We start from the raw sequence: 17,724 nt of genomic DNA on the forward strand, positions 1-17,724 counted from the left end.
TCAACATCCTTGAAAAAAACAATAATACTTCAAGGTAGATCATATCATAAGCTAGATAGCAAGGAAATCAAGATACAACACAAAATATGAACACCTTTGTGTCGGGGGAAGGTAGGAATGTTGTCGATGATAACACAATTCATCGAGGGGCAAGGACGGTATTTCTCATCCTGAATTCGACAACAACTTGGAAGAAGTCAAATTGTTGACAATGATCATGACAAATTTATCGAGAGGTTTCAAGATGATGTAATCGATCGACGGTGACATCAAGTCAAAGGAATGATGAAAGCGAAAAGTTATTGGAACCACGGGTAGGACTCAAACATGAAATCAAGTTTGCTGTTCAAGGAGAAGTGATATGACGAGGAAGATCGACGCAAGATTAGCTCACTGTCGAAATTTGTGCTCCGAGAAGAAGGACCAGGTAGCACAATTAAATTTTAGCACGATAATGATATAGCCGATCGGGCTAGGAATGACTTGAAGGATTATTAAACTCATAAACAATGAAAATTACTTAGAGTTAAAGAATCGGATTACGGACTCGATTCACTACCAGTGTCCCTGAGTGTCTAACAACTCAGAACCTGGGGGAAAATTGGAATCGGTGAGAAATAATACTTGAAGAAGAACTCATAAGAAGTGATATGGTTCTGTGATTTTATCGAGATACCACAGGGTAATACTCGAAGGTAGAACATAATAGAGGTTGCAGAGGTGTATTGATCTGCAGAAGATAAGTGCTTTAACTAGCCCGAGAAATGGAATCAAGGAGAAATATGATCGGAACCACGATTGCAAAGGATCAATTCACAGATAGCCAATGATAATATATCAAGGGAATAGTTATTATTACCAGAAGCTTCCATGATAGGATATACATCATGTCCATGGGCATGAACACAAAGTTCAAGGTCAACTCCCACTTCTTCAATGTACAACATTCCATTCACTTCTCATTTTCGATGGAGTTGTAGTGTTGAAATTTTATCTGGTAAATCACCAGGAGAATATGACTCGTGAAAACTCTCAGGTTCACCCGATTTTTGGGAAGGTATAGGTTAAACCCATCGGGTTATCTCGGGAACATATACCACAAGCTTCAATAGTAAATAACACAAGCTCGATAGTAGAGCATGGTTGACAAAAGCAGAGGATACAATTTACCAAAGGCATTATGTATCCGAGGAAAGGCTCACAAGCTTATTGAATTTGAAGGACGTTGTCGGATAAATTTCCGACAAAGGGTCTGGTGGTCCACAAGGGATCTAATGTGAGCATCGGTACTCAACCAGAGGAAGAAGAATGCAAGGAGATCAGATTATAGAAACAACTAACTAACTCAAAGCTCAAATGCAAAGGAATTATGAATTCCAAGACGGGTTCAGAAGCAAAGCTCTGATTAGGGAACGATAAGTAGAATAGCCTTAGGGGTACAATCGATGGCAATCTGATTGGCCGAGATCCAGCTCATGTTTAAAATGACATCTGAGCCGGAAGGATAATTTATAAGGGTCAACCAATGACTGTGTGCATTCACAGACAATAATTCATTAGGCTCAAAATGGCAAGGACAAGGGATGTCAAAGAAGACTACTAGACATATGGAATTAACCATAATGCAAGCATGCAAGAATTTCAAGAGCAATAGTCTGCTGAGGATTTTCGAAAGACCGAATAGCATTCAAAGAATTTTGTGAAACACATGATCAACTAGGGATGAATGAATCCTTGATAAGTGTGAGGAATTATCCATAGGGGTATTTCTGCGGTAAAGAGCTGCAAAGCGGTGGGCACAGAGGATTCTCAAATTATTGAAGAAATTTTCAGGGTATCAAGTAATAACAGGGGCAACTGGGAACAAAGGTATGAACGACAAGTGTAAGCAGTTATCCATAAGGATTTATCGGTGGTCGGGAATATCAAAAAGTGGTGGTCACAAAGTCTTGAGAGAATATCGGAGAGTATCTTCGGAATCTTCTAGTGAAGCAGGCCATCATCTGGAATGAAGGGGCTCTCCGGGAGAAAGTATTTACGACAACCTAGAGTTAGAGTTTAGCAAAATCATTTAAACCGAATAGAAGAGAGTTCAGAGTCCCGGAGTAAAGATCGAGGAGTAAAAGATCCTAATACCACCCAAATGGCGACGTGGGCCCATAAGACACACATCCATGTTAGTAAAAGTTTTATAATGTCTAGACTCGACTTCGGCCAAGGAGTGTGGAAGGGGATTCCTACAGGCAGTCGGCTCTGATACCAACTTGTGACGCCCCCGATTTGACCGTACACTAATCATATATGCAAATGTGTACGATCAAGATCAAGGACTCACGGGAAGATATCACAACGCAACTCTAGACACAAATTAAAATAAAACAAACTTTATATTACAATCCAGGGGCCTCGAAGGCTCGAATACAAATGCTCGAAGACACAAGAGTCAGCGGAAGCAATTAATATATGAGTCTTGATAACCCACAAGTATACGGGATCGCGACAGTTTTCGATAAGTAAGAGTGTCGAACCCAACGAGGAGCTAAAGGCAGAACAAATATTCCCTCAAGTTCTATCGACCACTGATACAACTCTGCGCACGCTTGACGTTTGCTTTACCTAGAACAAGTATGAAACTAGAAGTACTTTGTAGATGTTTTTGGATAGGTTTGCAAGATAATAAAGAGCAAGTAAATAAAAAGTAGGGGCTGTTTAGATAAAGACACAACTAAGTTAGTTTTAGTAGAGAGCTTTTTTTACGAGAAAGTTATTTGTCCCTAGGCAATCGATAACTAGACCGGTAATCATTATTGCAATTTTATATGAGGGAGAAGCATAAGCTAACATACTTTCTCTACTTGGATCATATGCACTTATGATTGGAACTCTAGCAAGCATCCGCAACTACTAAAGATCATTAAGGTAAAACCCAACCATAGCATTAAAGCATCAAGTCGTCTTTATCCCATACGCAACCACCCCCTTACTCGGGTTTGTGTTTCAGTCACTCACGCAACCCACTATAAGCGAATCATGAACGTATTGCAACACCCTACAGCGGGGATCCCTCACGCTTGCGCGACATGGAGAGCACCATAGGACAGCACCAATAATAAAACATGCAACTCAAACCAATCTTGATCATCAAATAACCCATAGGACAAAACGGATCTACTCAAACATCATAAGATAGCCATACATCATTGGGAAATAATATATAGCGTTGAGCACTATGTTTAAGTATAGATTACAGCGGGTAAGAGAGAGGTTACACCGCTGCATAGAGGGGGGAAGAGTTGGTGGTGATGGCGGTGAAGTTGTTGGTGAAGATTGCGGTGATGATGATGGCCACGGCGGCGTTCCGGCGCCACCGGAAGAGAAGGGGAGAGGGGGCCCCTTCGTATTCTTCTTCCTTGACCTCCTCCCTAGATGGGAAAAGGGTGTCCCCTCTGGTCCTTGGCCTCCATGGCGTGGGAGGGGCGAGAGCCCCTCCGTGATTGGATCTATCTCTCTGTCTCTCTCTGTTTCTACGTTCTCAGATTCTACCCTTTCACCATTTCTTATATTCCTGGAGATCCGTAACTCCGATTGGGATGAAATTTGAACATGATCTCTATCCGGATATTAGCTTTCTTGCGGCGAAAGAAGGGCATCAACCGCCTTACGGGGTGGCCACGAGGGTCAGGGGCGCGCCCCCTGCCTCATGGGCCCCTCGAGCATCGTCTCGCGTTGATTTCACTTCCCAAAAATCACATATATCCCAAAAAAATTCTCCATCCGTTTTTATCCCGTTTGGACTCTGTTTGATATGGATTTTCTGTGAAACAAAAAACATGCAACAAACAGGAACTGGCACTGGGCACTGGATCAATATGTTAGTCCCAAAAATAGTATAAAAAGTTGCCAAAAGTATATGAAAGTTGTAGAATACTGGCATGGAATAATCAAAAATTATAGATACGACGGAGACATATCAGCATCCCCAAGCTTAATTCCTACTCGCCCTCAAGTAGGTAAATGATAAAAAAGATAATTTTTAATGTGAAATGCTACCTAGCATAATCTTGATCACATATTTAATCATGGCATGAATATTGAGATACGAGTGATTCAAAGCAATAGTCTATCATTTGACATAAAAACAATAATACTTCAAGCCTACTAATAAAACAATCATGTCTTTTCAAAATAACATGGCCAAAGAAAGTTATCCCTACAAAATCATATAGTCCGGTTATGCTCCATCTTCACCACATAAAATATTCACATCATGCACAACCCGATGACAAGCCAAGCAATTGTTTCATACTTTTGACGTTCTCAAACCTTTTCAACTTTCACGCAATACATGAGCGTGAGCCATGGACATAGCACTATAGGTGGAATAGAATGGTGGTTGTGGAGAAGACAAAAAGGAGAAGATAGTCTCACATCAACTAGGCGTATCAACGGGCTATGGAGATGCCCATCAATAGATATCAATGTGAGTGAGTAGGGATTGCCATGCAATGGATGCACTAGAGCTATAAGTGTATGAAAGCTCAGACTGAAAACTAAGTGGGTGTGCATCCAACTTGCTTGCTCATGAAGACCTCGGGCGTTTGAGGAAGCCCATCATCGGAATATACAAGCCAAGTTCTATAATGAAAATTCACACTAGTATATGAAAGTGATAACTCAAGAGACTCTCTATATGAAGAACATGGTGCTACTCTGAAGCACAAGTGTGGTAAAAGGATAGTAACATTGCCCTTTCTCTCTTTTTCTCTCATTTTTTTATTTTTTTATTTTTTTGGTGAGCTTCTTTGGCCTTTTTTATTTGGGCTTCTTTGGCCTCTTTTATTTTTTTGTAAAGTCCGGAGTCTCATCCCAACTTATGGGGGAATCATAGTCTCCATCATCCTTTCCTCACTAGGGCAATGCTCTAATAATGATGATCATCACACTTTTATTTACTTACAACTCAATATTACAACTCAATATCTAGAACAAAGATATGACTCTATATGAATGCCTCCGGCGGTGTACCGGGATGTGCAACAATCTAGCGTAGCAATGACATCAAAAAATGGACAAGCCATGAAAACATCATGCTAGCTATCTTACGATCATGCAAAGCAATATGACAATGAATGCTCAAGTCATGTATATGATGATGATGGAAGTTGCATGGCAATATATCTCGGAATGGCTATGGAAATGCCATGCACTGGTAGAAAAAGGGCCTATAGTCCCGGTTCGTAAGGACCTTTAGTCCCGGTTCCTGAACCGGGACTAAAGTGTCGGTACTAATGCCCTGTACCTTTAGTCCCGGTTCAATATAGAACCGGGACTGATGGGCCTCCACGTGGGCAGTGCGCAGAGCCCAGGCAGGAGACCCTTTCGTCCCGGTTGGTGGCACCAACCGGGACCAATAGGCATCCACGCGTCAGCATTTCTGTGGCTGGGGTTTTTGTTTTTTTTGAAAGGGGGGGGGGTTGGGGGTTTTGGGGGGTTAATTTAGGTGTTTCATATATTGTGTTAGCTAGCTTTAATTAATAGAGAGAAGTGTCCTCTCTTACGTCCGTGCTTGGTCGACGCTACGTACTATACATACGTATAGAGAGGACTAGACACGCTAGTTAGCTAGTAAGCAAACGAAGGAAACAGAAGATCGTCATGAACATATATGCATACAGAGAGAAGTGATATCGACCACCTCTCCTTCTCCGAGAGATTGGTCGAACAACAAGTTCTCGTATATCTATCCGACACTACCGGCTACATATATACAATAATTATCTCTTACAAATATAATCATACGGACTCATGGTCCACATAGTATTCTCCGTCTTCAGCGATCACTTGGTCAAGAAAGAATGCCGCCAATTCCTCTTGAATTGCTCGCATGCGAGCTGGTGCTAGGAGTTCATCCCGCTTCCGAAACATCTAATTTGAAGAAGGGGGTCAATACATATATATATATATGAATGAATGAAACTCAATACAAATGATGGTAATAAAATAAAATTGTGAATGTTGTTATTTACGTACTTCATATTGTTCGTCAGAGTACCCGCCCCGCTCACAGGTCGTGTGGCGGATGGACTCGCAGACGTAGTATCCACAGAAATCATTCCCTTTTTCCTGCCACAACCACTTTACAAGAAATAGAGGTCAATCAAACTGATAAGCAAGAATGCTAAATGGTATTGATGAAACTAGCGCTTGAATCACTAGGAGATGCGCGGAACATGCTACTATAGTACTTACTTTCGGGTGTCTAAATTCCAGCTCCTTCGGCAGTCCCGGAACTGTTCTGGTGAATTTTCTCCAAACCCTGCCGGACAAAGAAAACAATTACTTGATATCAGGAAATGAACAAAGTTGCTGATATGGTGGATAATGATCGATTTAACTTACTTCTTGAGGATTTCAGTCATGTCCGCATACTCCTGGGGATCTTTTCGTTTAGAGTCCAAGACGGTTACTACTCCCTGCTCAAGCCTAATCTCTAGGAGAATATAGTGGAAACTGCACACGCATGCATAACTCATCAATTACATTACTATAACCTGGACTAATATATAAGGGAAACCGAATATGCACAAGACAGTAACACTCACTTGAAGTTGTAAGGAAAGAGTATTATATCTTTGTTTTCATTTTTTTGAATGATCGTAGCAAGTTGGCCTCGGTATCTCCGGGACGATGTTGAACCTCAGTTGCATCTATGAGATATGTGTTAACGAACCCAATATCACCGATTTGTCTTTTCTTCAATTCGGCGATCTTCATTCTGCATAATATAGTGAGGATAATTATAAATACATGCAATGAAAGAGATGAGCTATATAGAGAGACTTAATGACAGAAGTAGTAGTACTTACAGACAGTAGCAGGTGATCGTTGTTTTATCGAGGGCCAATTGATTGAAAAACTGATAGAACTCCTCAAATGGAATAGGCAACAGTTCAATTCCAACGAGGTCATGCTCCGGTTTAACTCTCGCATACAAAGTACTCCTCCCCCCAGACTCTCTGCAGATTTTCAAGTACCAATCATGTAATCTTCGCATCATCGTTGTTAAAGATTTTTCATCTTTGACGAGAGGCTTCCCGTACTCGTATCTGTGTATCTGCACCTCCATGGTATCATAATGTACATCGTCGGGCAGGTAATCGTCAACATTGCCATAACCGGGCACCATCCTCGGATCGACGATGTCGCTAGGCACCTTGAGGGGGGGGCACGATTGCTTCGCTTGTTCGCCGAGCTGGGCAATTTGTTTCCCAGCTGCTCGTCGTTCTTTCAGCCTTTGATCACTGACTGTACTTCCCGACCGCTCCGCTTCGGCCCATGTCTTTGCAATAATGCGCTCATAGTTGCCTTTCGGCGGAGACTTGGGTGGTTTTGCCAGGGCAACCAGAGTGCGCTTCACTTTCACCGGATCTACCTTCTCCTCCGGAGGTGGATGTCTCTTTGCTCTCAACCCTTGAAACCAGTCATCCACTTCGGTTCGCACGATCTCGGCATTCTTCTCCGGGGTCCTCTCATATGGTAACTTCTCTGGAGTCTTCAGAGAAGGACCGAATTTGTATGTCCTCCCGCCTCTGGTTGTACTGCTAGACGCCGACCGAGAAGACGGAGCGGTTGTCTTCTTTACTTGCTTACGAGGCAGAGGAGAAGGACTACGACGCGCTGGAGCAGCTGGAGAGGCGGCAGGTCTCTTCCGCCCTTGCTGACGAGGCGGAGAAGGAGGAGGCTGACTGCTCGGGCGCGTCGGCGCAGGCGGAGAAGGAGGCGGAGTGCCGCCACGCGCCGGAGAAGGAGCCGGCCGAGGGCCCTGATCGTCACTTGCCGAAGGAGGAGGCGGTGGAGGAGGCGGAGTGCCCTGACTCGCCGGAGGAGGAGGAGGAGGCGGAGGCATCCAGTTCGGAAGGTTGACGAGCTCCTTCCTCCATAGGCATGGAGTCTTCAGAGCAGACCCCAGTCGAGTCTCCCCTTCACCGGTAGGGTGGTCAAGCTGGAGGTCCTCAAATCCCTCCGTTATTTCATCCACCATCACCCTAGCATATCCCTCTAGAATCGGCCGACAGTGAAAAGTTGCGCCGGGTTCAGTAGGATAAACAGAGCCAACAGCCGCCTTGACCTTCAAATTCATCCATTGCGTCATAAGGTGGCAATTTTGAGACTCCGTGATAGCATCCACGGGATAGCTGGCAGGAGCCATCAAGGCATGCTCCGGCTGAAGCAGCTCGGTGGAAGCCACGCTGCTTCTGCGCTGAGATGGCGGGGTAGCTTCGGGGGAGGCTTCGGCAGTACGTTTGCTGCGATTTGCTTCTCGTTCCTCTATCGCGTCTACCCTTGCTTGCAGCGCCTGCATTTGGGTCTGCTGCACTTTTTTCCTCCTCTCATGGGATTTGTAACCGCCTGCGTCCGGAAACCCAACCTTCCACGGAATGGAGCCTGGCGTGCCTCGTGTCCGTCCAGGGTGCTCAGGATTCCCGAGGGCCATTGTGAGCTCGTCGTTCTCTCTGTCTGGAAAGAACTTCCCTTGCTGCGCTGCTTCGATATACTGCTTAAGCTTCCTGACTGGTATGTCCATTTGATCGTTCGTCCAAATGCACTTCCCTGTTACAGGGTCCAAGGTTCCGCCAGCCCCGAAGAACCAAGTCCGGCAACGGTCTGGCCAGCTAATTGTCTCTGGTTCGATCCCTTTATCAACCAGATCATTCTCAGTCTTGGCCCACTTAGGCCGGGCTACGAGGTAGCCACCTGACCCCGTGCGATGGTGAAGCATCTTCTTCGCAGCATTTTGCTTGTTTGTCGCCGACATCTTCTTACTCTTTTCCGATGTCTTGTGGGCCACAAATGCGGGCCAGTGATCTCTGATCTTCTCATATCTGCCCTTGAATTCTGGTGTCTCATTATTTTCGACAAACTTATTCAGCTCTTTCTTCCACCTCCTGAATAGTTCTGCCATCCTCTTAAGAGCAAAAGACTTGATTAATTTCTCTTTAACTGGGTTCTCTGGATTATCCTCTGGCGGTAGGGTGAAATTTGACTTCAGCTCAGTCCAAAGATCATTTTTCTGCATATCATTGACATAAGACACCTCGGGGTCTTCTGTAGCCGGCTTAAATCATTGTTGGATGCTTATCGGGATCTTGTCCCTAACCAGAACCCCGCACTGAGCAACAAATGCGCTCTTTGTCCGGAGGGGTTCAATCGGTTGGCCGTCGGGCGCGATTGCTATGATCTCAAACTTTTCATCCGAGCTCAACTTTTTCTTCGGGCCTCATCTCTTTACCGAAGTTGTGCTCGATCCGGAGGGCTAGAAAAAAGAACAAAGACTTAATTAATATGTGTACATACCAAAACAATGAATGCATCAATTAGCTAATCAGCACAGGCTTAACTAATATATATACCTGGCCGGACTCGGTTCGGTCAACGGAGCCGTCATCACGGTCTCCTTCTTGCACCGGCATTGGGTCACCGGAGCCGTCCTCATGTTCTTCTTCTTGCACCGGCATTAGGTCACCGTAGCCAGCTTGTTCACCCTCTCCTTCCAGACCATCGGTTTCGTTGAGAAACAACGAGACGGCATCACTTCCTTTTGTGATTATGTCCCTCAACAACGCTTCTTTTGCTTCGTCTAGGGCGGTGTCCATAGTTTCTATAAATATTTACAACATGGCAATTATTATTCAAACATGACAGATGGATATATTAGTGCCAAACGTAGAACTAGCTACCTAATCATAGTAAGCTATCGGGAGGGGGTATATATCGACAACGACGACACTACATCTATGTCCCTCGACGACCCTCGTTCCCGATAAAAAAAGAGGAAGAAGAAGAAAAAAAAGAGGAGAAGAAAGAATAAAGGAGAAGAACTCCTCTATTCTTTCTTCTCCTCTTTTTTTTCTTCTTCCTCTTCTTTTTTATCCTCTTCTTCCTCTCATGTTCAAGAGCATCGCCGAGGGGTCGGGAGGTTGCCTAGTGTCAAAGGATTCAACAAAACCATGTCTTCATCATTAGGCGAAAGTAACATGTGCATGATGGTACGAAGCTCTCCAAAGTTATTTTGGAACGGAGTCCTAGATAGGATAATTCGCTTTTTGGTAAAAGTTCAGCAAGAACCTTCCATATATCGTTATTTGGAAGGCCTTTGCTGAAATTCATACAAAAAGGCAAATTATCCTATCCAGGACACCATTCCAAAATAATTTTGGAGGACTTCGTCATGCCCTGGTTACTTCCGGCTAATGATGAAGCCATGGATTTCTTCAATACTTTGACACTAGGAAACCTCTCTCGACCCCTCGAACCCTCGACGACCCTGGAACCCTCGACCCCTAGACGACCCTGGAACCCTCGACCCTCGACCCTATAGAACCCTCGAACCCTCGACCCTGAAACCCTCGACCCTTGACCCCTTAACGACCCTCGACCCTCTACCCTAGTTCCCGACCCTCGACCCCTCGGCGATCCTCGACACCCTCGTTCCCGATAAAAATTAAGAAGAAGAAGAAGAAGAAAAAAGAGGAGAAGAAGAAAGGAATAGCTAGAGGAGAAGATCGAAGAAAAAAAAGAAGAAGAAAAAAAGAGGAGAAGAAGAAAGGAATAGTGGAGAAGAAGAAAGGAATAGTGGAGAAGAAGAAAAAATAGAATATATTCTATTTTCTCTTCTTCTCCACTATTCCTTTCTTCTTCTCCTCTTCTTTTTCTTCTTTTTTCTTCTTCTTATTTATTTCTCCTCTTCTTCCTCTCCTCTTCTTCTTCTTATTTAGTTCTCTCGACCCCTCGTCCCTCTCTCGACCCCTCGACGACCCTCGTCCCTGATAACATTTTTTTTCTCCCCTCGACACCTCTCGACCTCTCGTCCCACTCTCGACCCCTCATCATCATCTATCACCCCCCTCGTTTTCTTTAGCATATATCCATGAACAAAATAGAGGAGAAGATCGAAGAAAAAAAAGAAGTCTTCCTCTTCTTATTTTCCTTTTTCCACTCCTTCCTTTTCTTCTTCTTCTTCTTCCTTCTTCCTTCTTCCTCTTTTCTTCCTTTTCCTTATTTTACTTTTTCCTCTACACTAACCTAATTAAAATGCACTAACCAAAGCCCTGTTTTCTACTAGTGATGATAGGTAGGTATGGTGGCTGTTTTGAGGAAGGTATATGGTGGGTTTATGGTACCGGCGAAAGTTGCGCGATACTAGAGAGGCTAGCAATGATGGAAGGGTGAGAGTGCGTATAATCCATGGACTCAACATTAGTCATAAAGAACTTAGATACTTATTGCAAAAATCTATTAGTCATTGAAACAAAGTACTACGCGCATGCTCCTAGGGGGATAGATTGGTAGGAAAAGACCATCGCTCGTCCCCGACCGCCACTCATAAGGAAGACAATCAATAAATAAATCATGCTCCGACTTCATCACATAACGGTTCACCATACGTGATGGGGAATGTTGCAGAAAACAAAAATTTTCCTACGGTTTCACCAAGATCCATCTATGAGTTCATCTAGCAACGAGTGATCGGATTGCATCTACATACCTTTGTAGATCACGCGCGGAAGCGTTCAAAGAACGGGGATGAGGAAGTCGAACTCGACGTGATCCAAATCACCGGAGATCCTAGCGCCGAACGGACGGCACCTCCGTGTTCAACACATGTACGGTCAGCGTGACGTCTCCTCCTTCTTGATCCAGCAAGGGGGGAGGAGAGGTTGATGAAGATCCAGCAGCACGACGGCGTGGTGGTGGATGCAGGGGTCACCGCAGCAGGGCTTCGTCGTTCTACTACGAGAGGGAGAGGTGTAGCAGGGGAGAGGGAGGCGCCAAGACTCAAGGGTGCAGCTGCCCCTCCCTCCCCCCCTTTATATAGGCTTCCCTAGGGGGGCGGCGGCCAAGGGGTGGAGTGCCCCCCAAGCCAGGTGGGGCGCCCCCCACCCTAGGGTTCCCAACCCTAGGCGCATGGGGTGGGCCAAGGGGGGCGCACCAGCCCACTATGGGCTGGTTCCCCTCCCCACTTTGTCCCATGGGGCCCTCCGGGATGGGTGGCCCCACCCGGTGGACCCCCGGGACCCTTCCGGTGGTCCCGGTACAATACCGGTGACCCCGAAACTCTCCCGATGGCCGAAACTGCACTTCCTATATATAATCTTCACCTCCGGACCATTCCGGAACTCCTCGTGACGTCCGGGATCTCATCCGGGACTCCGAACAACTTCGGGTTACTGCATATTATATCTCTACAACCCTAGCGTCACCGAACCTTAAGTGTGTAGACCCTACGGGTTCGGGAGACATGTAGACATGACCGAGATGGCTCTCCGGTCAATAACCAACAGCGGGATCTGGATACCCATGTTGGCTCCCACATGCTCCTCGATGATCTCATCGGATGAACCACGATGTCGAGGATTCAAGCAACCCCGTATACAATTCCCTTTGTCAATCGGTACGTTACTTGCCCGAGATTCGATCGTCGGTATCCCAATACCTCGTTCAATCTCGTTACCGGCAAGTCACTTTACTCGTACCGTAATGCATGATCCCGTGACCAGACACTTGGTCACTTTGAGCTCATTTGATGATGCATTACCGAGTGGGCCCAGAGATACCTCTCCGTCATACGGAGTGACAAATCCCAGTCTTGATCCATGTCAACCCAACAAACACTTTCGGAGATACCCGTAGTATACCTTTATAGTCACCCAGTTACGTTGTGACGTTTGGTACACCCAAAGCACTCCTACGGTATCCGGGAGTTACACGATCTCATGGTCTAAGGAAAAGATACTTGACATTGGAAAAACTCTAGCAAACGAACTATACGATCTTGTGCTAAGTTTAGGATTGGGTCTTGTCCATCACATCATTCTCCTAATGATGTGATCTCGTTATCAATGACATCCAATGTCCATAGTTACGAAACCATGACTATCTGTTGATCAACGAGCTAGTTAACTAGAGGCTTACTAGGGACATGTTGGTGTCTAAGTATTCACACATGTATTACGATTTCCGGATAACACAATTATAGCATGAATAAAAGACAATTATCATGAACAAGGAAATATAATAATAATCCTTTTATTATTGCCTCTAGGGCATATTTCCAACAGTCTCCCACTTGCACTAGAGTCAATAATCTAGTTACATTGTGATGAATCGAACACCCATGGAATTCTGGTGTTGATCATGTTTTGCTCTAGGGAGAGGTTTAGTCAACGGATCTGCTACATTCAGGTCTGTATGTACTGTACAAATATCTATGTCTCCATCTTGAACATTTTCACGAATGGAGTTGAAGCGACGCTTGATGTGCCTTGTCTTCTTGTGAAACCTGGGCTCCTTGGCAAGTGCAATAGCTCCAGTGTTGTCACAGAAGAGTTTGATCGGCCCTGACGCATTGGGTATGACTCCTAGGTCGGTGATGAACTCCTTCACCCAAATTGCTTCATGCGCTGCCTCCGAGGCTGCCATGTACTCCGCTTCACATGTAGATCCCGCCACGACGCTCTGCTTGCAACTGCACCATCTTACTGCCCCACCATTCAAAATATACACGTATCTGGTTTGTGACTTAGAGTCATCCAGATCTGTGTCGAAGCTAGCGTTGGCGTAACCCTTTACGACGAGCTCTTCGTCACCTCCATAAACGAGAAACATTTCTTTAGTCCTTTTCAGGTACTTCAGGATATTCTTGACCGTTGTCCAGTGTTCCTTGCCGGGATTACTTTGGTACCTACCTACCAAACTTACGGCAAGGTTTACATCAGGTCTGGTACACAGCATGGCATACATAATAGAACCTATGGCTGAGGCATAGGGGATGACACTCATATCTTCTATATCTTCGGCCGTGGTCGGACATTGAGCTGAGCTCAATTTCACACCTTGCAACACAGGCAAGAACCCCTTCTTAGACTGATCCATATTGAACTTCTTCAATATCTTATCAAGGTATGTGCTTTGCGAAAGACCTATGAGGCGTCTTGATCTATCTCTATAGATCTTGATGCCTAATATATAAGCAGCTTCTCCAAGGTCCTTCATTGAAAAACTCTTATTCAAGTAGGCCTTAATGATGTCCAAAAGCTCTATGTCATTTCCCATCAAAAGTATGTCATCTACATATAATATGAGAAATGCTACAGAGCTCCCACTCACTTTCTTGTAAACGCAGGCTTCTCCATAAGTCTGCATAAACCCAAACGCTTTGATCATCTCATCAAAGCGAATGTTCCAACTCCGAGATGCTTGCACCAGCCCATAAATCGAGCGTTGGAGCTTGCACACCTTGTCAGCATTCTTAGGATCGACAAAACCTTCTGGCTGCATCATATACAATTCTTCCTTAAGGAAACCATTAAGGAATGCCGTTTTGACGTCCATTTGCCATATCTCATAATCATAGAATGCGGCAATTGCTAACATAATTCGGACGGACTTCAGCTTCGCTACCGGTGAGAAAGTCTCATCGTAGTCAACCCCTTGAACTTGTCGATAACCCTTAGCGACAAGACGAGCTTTATAGATGGTCACATTACCATCCGCGTATGTCTTCTTCTTAAAGATCCATTTATTTTCTATGGCTCGCCGCTCAACGGGCAAGTCAGTCAAAGTCCATACTTCATTTTCATACATGGATCCTATCTCGGATTTCATGGCTTCCAGCCATTTGTCGGAATCCGGGCCCGCCATCGCTTCTTCATAGTTCGAAGGTTCACCGTTGTCTAACAACATGATTTCCAAGACAGGGTTGCCGTACCACTCTGGTGCGGAACGTGTCCTTGTGGACCTACGAAGTTCAGTAGCAACTTGATCTGAAGTTTCATGATCATCATCATTAACTTCCTCTCTAGTCGGTGCAGGCACCTCAGGAACATTTTCTTGAGTTGCGCCATTTTCCGGTTCAAGAGGTAATACTTCATCAAGTTCTACTTTCCTCCCACTTACTTCTTTCGAGAGAAACTCCTTCTCTAGAAAGGATCCATTCTTGGCAACAAAGATCTTGCCTTCGGATCTGAGGTAGAAGGTATACCCAATAGTTTCTTTAGGGTATCCTATGAAGACGCATTTTTCCGACTTGGGTTCGAGCTTTTCAGGTTGAAGTTTCTTGACATAAGCATCGCATCCCCAAACTTTTAGAAACGACAGCTTAGGTTTCTTCCCAAACCATAATTCATATGGTGTCGTCTCAACGGATTTCGACGGAGCCCTATTTAAAGTGAATGCGGCAGTCTCTAAAGCATAGCCCCAAAAAGATAGCGGTAAATCGGTAAGAGACATCATAGATCGCACCATATCTAATAGAGTGCGATTACGACGTTCGGACACACCATTACGCTGAGGTGTTCCAGGCGGCGTGAGTTGTGAAACTATTCCACATTTTCTTAAGTGTGTGCCAAATTCGTGACTCAAGTATTCTCCTCCACGATCTGATCGCAGGAACTTGATTTTCCTGTCATGTTGATTCTCAACCTCACTCTGAAATTCCTTGAACTTTCAAAGGTCTCAGACTTGTGTTTCATTAAGTAGACATACCCATATCTACTCAAGTCATCAGTGAGGGTGAGAACATAACGATAACCACCGCGAGCCTCAACACTCATTGGACCGCACACATCAGTATGTATGATTTCCAATAAGTTGGTTGCTCGCTCCATTGTTCCTGAGAACGGAGTCTTGGTCATTTTACCCATGAGGCATGGTTCGCACGTGTCAAATGATTCGTAATCAAGAGACTCTAAAAGTCCATCTGCATGGAGCTTCTTCATGCGTTTGACACCTATGTGACCAAGGCGGCAGTGCCACAAGTATGTGGGACTATCATTATCAACCTTACATCTTTTGGTACTCACACTATGAATATGTGTAGCATTACGCTCGAGATTCATTAAGAATAAACCATTCACCATCAGAGCATGACCATAAAACATATCTCTCATATAAATAGAACAACCATTATTCTCGGATTTAAATGAGTAGCCATCTCGTATTAAACGAGATCCTGATACAATGTTCATGCTCAAACTTGGCACTAAATAACAATTATTGAGGTTCAAAACTAATCCCGTAGGTAAATGTAGAGGTAGCGTGCCGACGGCGATCACATCGACCTTGGAACCATTCCCGACGCGCATCGTCACCTCGTCCTTCGCCAGTCTCCACTTATTCCGCAGCTCCTGCTTTGAGTTACAAATGTGAGCAACTGCACCGGTATCAAATACCCAGGAGCTACTACGAGTACTAGTAAGGTACACATCAATTACATGTATATCACATATACCTTTCGTTTTGCCGGCCTTCTTGTCCGCTAAGTATTTGGGGCAGTTCCGCTTCCAGTGACCACTTCCTTGCAATAAAAGCACTCAGTCTCGGGCTTGGGTCCATTCTTTGGCTTCTTCCCGGCAGCTTGCTTGCCGGGCGCGGCAACTCCCTTGCCGTCCTTCTTGAAGGTTTTCTTACCCTTGCCTTTCTTGAACTTAGTGGTTTTATTCACCATCAACACTTGATGTTCCTTTTTGACTTCTACCTCTGCTGATTTCAGCATTGCAAATACTTCAGGAATGGTCTTTTCCATCCCCTGCATATTGAAGTTCATCACAAAGCTCTTGTAGCTCGGTGGAAGCGACTGAAGGATTCTGTCAATGACCACGTCATCCAGGAGATTAACTCCCAGCTGAGTCAAGCGGTTATGTAACCCAGACATAGTGAGTATGTGCTCACTGACAGAACTGTTTTCCTCCATCTTACAGCTGAAGAACTTGTCGGAGACTTCATATCTCTCGACCCGGGCATGAGCTTGAAAAACCATTTTCAGCTCTTCGAACATCTCATATGCTCCGTGTCTCTCAAAACGCTTTTGGAGCCCCGGCTCTAAGCTGTAAAGCATGCCACACTGAACGAGGGAGTAGTCATCGGTACGTGTCTACCAAGCGTTCATAACGTCTTGTTTTGCAGGGAGAACAGGTGCTTCACCTAGCGGTGCTTGTAGGACATAATCTTTCTTGGCAGCTATGAGGATGACCCTCAGGTTCCGGACCCAGTCCGTGTAGTTGCTGCCATCGTCTTTCAGCTTGGTTTTCTCTAGGAACGTGTTGAAGTTAAGGACAACGTTGGCCATTTGATCTACAATACATGTTGTAAAGATTTTAGACTAAGTTCATGATAATTAAGTTCATCTAAATCAAATTATTCAATGAACTCTCACTCAGATAGACATCCCTCCAGTCATCTAAGTATAACATGATCCGAGTTAACTAGGTCGTGTCCGATCATCATGTGAGACGGACTAGTCAACATCGGTGAACATCTTCTTGTTGATCGTATCTTCTATACGACTCATGCTCGACCTTTCGGTCTTCTGTGTTCCGAGGCCATGTCTGTACATGCTAGGCTCGTCAAGTCAACCTAAGTGTTTGCATGTGTAAATATGTCTTACACCCGTTGTATGTGAACGTTGGAATCTATCACACCCGATCATCATGTGGTGCTTCGAAACAACAAACTGTCGCAACGGTGCACAGTTAGGGGGAACACTTTCTTGAAATTATTATGAGGGATCATCTTATTTACTACCATTGTTCTAAGTAAACAAGATGCAAAAACATGATAAACATCACATGCAATCAAATAATAATAGTGACATGATATGGCCAATATCACATAGCTCCTTTGATCTCCATCTTGGGGCTCCATGATCATCTTGTCACCGGCATGACA

Source organism: Triticum aestivum, chromosome 1A (genome assembly GCF_018294505.1).
Source record: "Triticum aestivum cultivar Chinese Spring chromosome 1A, IWGSC CS RefSeq v2.1, whole genome shotgun sequence".
Lineage (NCBI taxonomy): Eukaryota > Viridiplantae > Streptophyta > Magnoliopsida > Poales > Poaceae > Triticum > Triticum aestivum.